Source organism: Peromyscus californicus, unplaced genomic scaffold, assembly GCF_007827085.1.
Source record: "Peromyscus californicus insignis strain IS unplaced genomic scaffold, ASM782708v3 Scaffold_5__1_contigs__length_169319896, whole genome shotgun sequence".
In the NCBI taxonomy this organism is placed as follows: domain Eukaryota; kingdom Metazoa; phylum Chordata; class Mammalia; order Rodentia; family Cricetidae; genus Peromyscus; species Peromyscus californicus.
This window is the reverse complement of record NW_026294573.1, coordinates 58,694,189-58,702,267: the sequence shown is the minus strand read 5'-3', so window position 1 is coordinate 58,702,267 and position 8,079 is coordinate 58,694,189. Positions and strand designations below refer to the sequence as shown.

The 8,079-nt window shown below is 35.1% G+C and overlaps 1 non-coding gene across 1 annotated transcript; it reads right to left on the bottom strand.

The window, feature by feature from the left end:
• Positions 1-1,884: 1,884 nt before the first annotated feature.
• On the bottom strand, positions 1,885-1,990 carry LOC128098020 (U6 spliceosomal RNA). The gene has a single exon (XR_008214067.1). It is a non-coding gene; the product is annotated as a U6 spliceosomal RNA (small nuclear RNA).
• Between the last annotated feature and the right edge of the window lie 6,089 nt (positions 1,991-8,079).

The following is an 8,079-nucleotide window of genomic DNA, read 5'->3' as shown; positions in this document are numbered from 1 at the left end:
ACATATATATTATTAAACATATTAAACACTGTTAGACATATAAAATATATGTATCATATAGTCTTTTATCATATCATTGAGAACTGTAGATTAATAAGTTTGCTCTTGCTGTGATGAAATATCTGAAATTACAAACTTAAAAGAAGGGAATTTTAATCTTGGTTTAAAGTTCCAAAGAGTACATTTCATAGTCTTCTGACCTTATTGTTTGTGACTGTAGTGAAGTCCATCAAGGTCATGAGCAAGGAGGATCAGGAGGCAGAATAAATCTGGAATCAAATATTTAACCTCCTCCCAGGAATCAATTTTGAAGCTTCACCACCTTCAAAAAACTCTTAAGACATGGATATTTGAAGATCAATTCAAATCCAAACTGTACCACAACTCTAACTTTTCCACCCAGAAAATTAAAGTCTTTACTTGTGAGTTTATGTTTCTATTCCTGTGTTAAATCCACTTCCTCCACCTGGTATACTCCTAATAAAACCTTTCTTACCAGGGGAAATGTAACAACAGAAGTAAAAGTGGCCAATATTGGAGATTGAGTGTGCTATAGGAGCTAAGGAAGATTCTTTTATCTATTTGAATCATTTCTTTTTTTCTGAGATTGTGATAAAATAACATCATTTCCCCTTTCCATTCCCTTTCCTCTCCAATCCTCCAACATACATCTCATTTACTTCCTTGTTCTCTTTCAAATTCATCACCTTTTTTTATTAGTGGTTATATTTCCATTAGTTTTATATAGATAGATAGATAATTAGACAGATAGATATAAATTAATGCAAGCTACTGCTTAGTCTATATGTTACTTGTTTCTATATTTTTATTACCACGTCTGACCAGTTAGTAATGAATAACCAATTACAGTGTTTCTTGCTATTCTTTAGTTGCCTGTAGTTCTTTGTTTAGAATTGAAGCCTTCTTGACTTTCTCTCATTCACTGTATCATGTATATTGTTGTTGTTCTTGATCAGCTCATGTTTAAGCAGTCCTATTGGTGAGACTTCATGGGTTTAGCTTCTGTTATTCCTAGAAGATAAAAATCTCAAAGAATATTTTCTAGTCTTCTAGCTCTTACAATTCTTTGGCAATGTTTTCTGAGTCTTAAATGTAGAGTTGTGTTGTAGATGTATCCATTGGGACTGAGCCTCACAATCATGTACTTTTATTGATTGTGATATTCTCTATTGGTTTTTGTTTGTTACAAAGAGAAGTTTCCTTAATGAGGATTGAGGACTAAACCCACGTGTAGGTATAAGGGTAAATACTTAGGATGTAGGTAAGTATTATACTTGTTCAGTAAAGTGGTGATTGTAGATTCTACTCCAAGATCCATGGCTTCACTAGCCCTGAGTAGGTGGCTATGCTTCTAATATCAGAAATCCTTTCCCTCATGTTGAATGAGTCTTAAATCTGATCAGAGAGCTGTTGTTTACTATAAAGGTATAGAAACCACTACTGCACCCTTAAAGATATTGTGCCATGCTGGCCATTGTTCGGTTTCACAGGTATAATAGATATCATAGCAGGACTCTTGGTACTCCCCCTCTAGAAGCTTGCATGATGCCTTCAAACTCCTCAGGAAGACATTCAGTTCAATTCCATCTCAGGGGCCTCTGAAGTCTATGTTTGAAGTGCATGGTATCTTCAGCAATAGGGATTTCTATTCCACATCTTGGAATAGAAATAGCCTGGGCAATAGAAATAGCCTGTAATGTTTCGGTAGTCTCTTGTACAACCCCAGCCAACAACTCAAAAGATGACTTCACATGCTTGGTATTGTGGTTTTTTGTTAGATGGTCTAAACTCTTAGGGGAAGTATTATCAGAAAAAAAATGGGTAATTTCCATTGAACTATATATAGAGTTAATAGGTTGACATAAAAATGTGGAATACTTTGTGCATTTGCAGGTTATCCCTACGCAAGGCCAAACTAATTTTCTCTGTATTATTTCAAGTTTAGAGTACATGCTGCCAAAGCAAGCATAGCTAATGAAGATATTTTAAATTTTATTTTAATTAATTATTTGGGAGCCTCATGTATGCCTTCAATGTATTTTGATCATAGTCATCCCCCACTTCTTCTCCAATTCTTACCAGCTCCACCTCTACCCACCACCCCTCCTAAGTTCCCTTGCCCCAATTTTTTTAAAGATAAAGAGACAATTTGTTTAACCAAATGCTTCTGGGTTTGAGGCCATCACTGGAGAGTAGTCTGTGGATTAATGTTTTTTTTTTTTGTTTTTTTTTTTTTTTTTTTTTTTTTTGAGAGTGGTGTCTATATGCAGCCTAGGAGGCATGGCACTCATTATGTAGTCAGGCTGCTCTTAAATTGGCAGCCTTTTGCTCCCTGTTCCCTAGTGCTGGGATCACAAGCCTGCACTGCCAATCCCAGCTCAACATTATTAATAAAGAAATGATAATATGCTAGATATAGAAGAAAGAAATTTTAGACATCAGAAGTTTGTGAAGCAGTTGCCTGAGAAAAGGTTCAACTTTATGGTTTTTTTTTTTTTTTTTTTTTTTTTTGGTTTTTCGAGACAGGGTTTCTCTGTGTAGCTTTGCGCCTCTCCTGGAACTCTCTTGGTAGCCCAGGCTGGCCTCAAACTCACAGAGATCCGCCTGGCTCTGCCTCCCGAGTGCTGGGATTAAAGGCGTGCGCCACCACCGCCCGGCCAACTTTATGTTTTAAAGGTAAATATTTATTGAATGGTTGTTTTTGAGAAACTATTCTTATCATATATTTTACAATTTCTTTGCTAATAGAAGTGCTAAGGATATCGTTAAACTCCTAGCAAAACTCATAATTAGTGAGATGATCCTTTTCTAGAAGACTAACATTATTTAAAAGGAGAATAAACAACTCCCTCACTCAATAATCAAGTACCAATTGAGCATCTACAAATGACTCTGATGTAATTTATATACATGAAGAATAACTACACATTGTTTCTGTTGCCAAGAATCTTACATGAGATATAACAAAGTATGGACATAGGTATGAAATTAATTATCATTTATGATAAATACTATGGAAGAAGAAAGTGAAGGCCTTTAGTTATCTTGGCTGCCACTGGAAGAAAGACATTATTTTCCATAAAGTTCTGTCATGATGAACAAGTTAATAAAATCCAAGGACAACAGGCACAGAGTTCTTCACTCCTTGTTACTGATAAGTGAAACCAAAGTACAGCTAGATAATCTAACACCAAAAATAATGAAATGTTGCATCACAAAATGGATTTTAATCTTTTGTTATACCTGGTTAAACTAATTTTTCATTTAAAAATTACATTTTACTTTACAGCTTCTTTATAGCGTTATTCCTCTGAGTAGTTATCATACTGATGGAATTCAAAGGACTGTATCAAACTCTGACTGAACAATAGAATAGTATATTCTTTATTACATTAAAGAACACACTATAGAAAAATCAAAGAGCCCTGTGAATAGTCAGCAGAACTTTTGGTTGAGGAAAAACTTCAAAATTCCCAATTGTTTAATGTCATAATGCTTTTGTGCCAGAACTGCAAAAGAAACCAATGTGCCACTACCCTTAAACAGCAGGTTGAGGGGTATGGATCATTTCTACTCATCATTTCTGTAATGACAGAAACACCTTCTTCTTAAGAACCCCTTTATTCACCAGATGTTTGGCAAGAGTCCATTAGTTTTCTCTCTGCTTAGTTAAAAAGAAAACCAATAGACTGATTTCCAAATTAATCAGTTTAGCTGATTTTTGATAGAGAAAGAAAAAGAGCATTTGGTCAGCCCTCAGGAGAGTAATTCCCAAATTTGCTCTTTCTACTATAGTGAGAAAACATCTCATGTAGCTGTTTCCCAGAGCAAAGAAATAAAAGATTAAAAGAATTCAGAAGAAAATTTAACTACTGTGAAGATGGGAAGGAAATGGCAAGAGTTTAGAGATCTAATGAAATATTATTGTCATTGAAAATACATTCTGGGAATCCATTCATTATCTTCCATTATTAAGTTTAGATGTGATTCAAATTACTAACATGTGATTAGGAATATACAGAATGTATATTAAGCAGATGATATCGGAAACTAGCTAGTACACAATAAGAAATATGAATAAATTTGAGTATAAAATTTTGTAAAATGCATAAAATTATTAACCAAATCATAAACGCGCACAGTTATATAGCATGTGCTGATCTTCTATAGAGCCTCCTCTGTCTTTGTGTGTGTCTGTCTTTCTGTTTCTCTCTGTGCCTTTTTGTCATCTGTCTGTCTGTCTTTCTCTCTGCAGTTTCGTCACTTTCTTTCTCACATGTACATTTTGAGAAAACATTATGCAGATCAAGAATATGTCTTTATTTATTTTAGGACAGCACCAAGTGGGTGGGAATGACAGTCATAGAAACAGCATATCCTGATGTCTTAGTGAAGTTTGAAATGTTTAAACACTTGAGATGTGAGGCTTCTCAGGATGAAACTGTAATTCACTTTGGCAGCTGACAGCTTGTTGGCAGTTCACACTTGGTAAGTGCACCTGACTCGTCATTCTATTTCCACAGCTCCCTACCTGCCACATTGCCAGTGGCCTTCCTTCACTTTCACAGAGAATGTCTATTTTCAAGTCTCATCCTCATGCAGATAGAAAGTGACTGAATGGTGAAAGGCCACATAATCAGTCTCTGTGATGATGCCAGGTCTCTACTCTAGGTATCAAACTATCATGAATGAAAAATATTGAGGGGGAACAAACAAAATCAGAAAATTTTCAAGTTTTTGTCTAACACTGAGTGGACATTGAAAAATCAGGTACTTGTTTAAAATACTTGGTTTTCTCAATTTTTTCTTAAAAATCTACTCTTCTACAATAAATACAATAAAGAAAAATATACAAAGATATATAAAGAAATAAGTATTCCTGATTCTTATCTGGCTATAATGTTAGACCTCCTATGTATTCTGAGAGCATTTTCACATGACCATGAGGAGAGACAAGCTCAAGAGAATCCCCCTATCCTTGAAATGACATTGCTAGCAAAGCTACACATAGTGCCTGTAAGTGTAAGCTAAATTATGAAGACTCATATAACACCAAGCAACAAAAGGCTTAGAGACAAAAGCAAATGTCAGATGTCCTTCGAGTCACACTAAAGAGAAGGGATTTGGTTCCTTCACAACACAGCCTGCAAAAGTTCTCAAACTTGGCTGATGCTATAGAAGGTAGCTTGAATAGTTGGGAGATATAAAATGACTACAGGTGCCAAAAAGAATGGTATATCCTGCACTTCAGAAAAGTTGAAAGATGTAGCAAGGATAAAGAAAGGACATTCCACATCAAATAAGCATTCCAGAGAGTTAATGTTGTGTGAACATACTTTTTCAACATTGGTAAATCCTGAAAACTATTCCTACAAATTACAAGGTGCCTGGCAATCATAAAATTAGAAGGGGAGGCTATAAATATTATTTCCATGTCATCAGTACATGTGTTCTTAAGTCTTCTTTATTTGCAGTAGAAACATCTCAACTGTTGTAAAGATACTGGTTGAAAACTTGTAAGAGTAGTGAATTGCTATTTCTATTATATTTAAGAAAATGAAAAAGTAAAATAAATTACTTGTTTAAGAAGCTATTGTTTGAAAAGTGAGTTTACAGTTTCTAAATCAAAAGTTAATGTCAAAATAGATAACTATGTTTGTCTTCAACATGCCAGGGAGTATTCACATTGTTATTTGAAGTAATCACTTCCTATCAGCGATATTTCAAGTATAAAATTTTCTTAAAGATATAAAGAATTTTCATAAAAATAGTAAGACATATTCGTCAATATTCACAGCAGAAATCTTTGGGATCTGTGATGGTTTTAATGTAGTATCTTCTATATTCTTTGGCAACTAAATACGTGGTCCCTGGTTGGTGGCACTGTTTTGTAAAGCTTAGGATCTATGGCTCTGCTGAAGGACATGTGTCACTGGGGGTGATTTTGGAGGTTTCCAAAGCCTCCCTCAACCCCCACTTTACTCTCTGTTTTCTGTTTGTAGTTCAGGATTTGAGCAGTTCCTGCTGCAATACCAGTTGCTTGCGCCAGGCTTCCCTCTAATGATAGTAGTAGATTCTTATCCCACTGAAGTGTAGATCCTCAGATAAACCTCTCCTTCTATAAGTTGCTCTGTTCATGGTGTTTTATCATAGCAATAAAATGTAACCAAAACAGAACTGACATTTTGTCAGTGTGGGAAAAAGACATTGCAGTGTTTTATAAACTAAATTATTAGCTCAGAGTTCAGTATTAAAAATGAAACATACAATGTCTCTATCAATAAATAATTCATCACTATCAAAAGTCATTTCATTAAAATTGAAACAGTGTATTATCAAAAGAACAATATCAAAAAGTATTTTCATTGTAAAGATTAAAAGCTGAGCTGAGAGAAGAGTTAATTTAGCTTGTTTCAGTACACAGAAAGAAATTCAAAACAAAAAGCTACACTTGTTTGAAAATAAAAGTCTAAGAATTACTTCAAGCAGGCAATAAAAATTACATAAAATTCCAGCTAAATGTTATTAACATTGAGAAAGGAGATGAAAGGAAAAATCAAGAATTCTAGAACAGATCGCAACTTGTCAGTTATTAAAAGATGAAGAGGAACAAGAAGACAGAAAACTTTCTAGGCACTTATTACTTACAAAACATAAGATATAGACATTTGAAAACCATTTATCACAGAGAGGTTTTAGGATGCACAGCACTCTCAGGATCTAAAAATATTTTCTTGTGGGATTAAATAGAATTATGCAGTTTTGTCCTTAATTCTTTTTTCAGATATCTACTTTTGCAGAAATTCTCAATGACAGGTATGGAAATAGATGTACACATATATGATGTATACAGAACACTGTAGTTACAAGTATTGAAATCATAAACAATAGTGGGAAAGGCATGGGATAAAATAGTACAGAAACACTAAGACATAAGAAAGATTTAACACAGAGGGAAATTTAAACTATCTGATGCTAGAAATATTGACAGCTGTTCAATAAATTACCTAATGTCTTCATTAGACTTTCCATTGCTGTAAAGAGGCACAATGAGGACAGCAATCCTTATAAAGGGAAAACATTGAATAGGGCTTACATTTTCAGAGGTTTAGTCCATTATCACCATGGCATGGCATGGTAGTGTGCAGGGAAACATGCTGCTGGAGAAGTGGGTAGTGTCCTATATCTTGACTTGCAAGCAACAGGAATTGCTCTGAGACACTGGACATAGATTGAGCATATATGAGACCTCAAAGCCTACCTCCACAGCGACACACTTCCTCTAAAAGACCACACCCACTCCAACAAAGCCACACCTCCTAATAGTGCCACTCACTTTGGGGACCATTTTCTTTCAAACCATCACATTCCACTCCCTAGTCCCAAAATGCTTGTAGTCATATCATAGTGCAAAATGTACTCAGTTTAAATTCAAACATTCTCACAGTCTATCACAGTCTCAACAATATTTAAAAGTCTAAAGTTCAAAGTTTCTTCTGAGATTCGTGCAAATCTTTTAAGTACAATCCCCTATAAAATCAAAATCAAAATGTGATATATTGTGTAACCCATTAAAGCTTACCTGGGGATCAGAGGACAGAGCCAGCCACTAAATTAGACATAGATGTCATGCAGGGGGTGGCAAACATCTTTAATCCTCTAATTTGGAAGGTAGAGATCCATCTGGATCTCTGTGTGTTCAAGGCCACACTGGGCTACGTGAGAGAAACAGAACCAGGCAGTGGTGACACATGCTTTTAATCCCAGGAAGTAATATGGCAGGACACAGAAAGATATATAAGTCGTGAGGAAACAGGAACTTGCTCTCTTGAGGCTGAGGACTTCACAGAGGTAAGCTAATGGCTGGCTCTTCTGCTTCACTGACCTTTCAACTTTCACACCAGTATCTGGCTCTGGGTTTTTTATTATAAGACCTTTAAAGATTCGTGTTAAAAAAAATTACATATTTCCCATACCATACCAAAAAAACAGGGAAAAGGAGAATAGTGGGGAAATACTGGGAAAAAAAGGAAGACTAAAAACCAGCTGGACAAAATT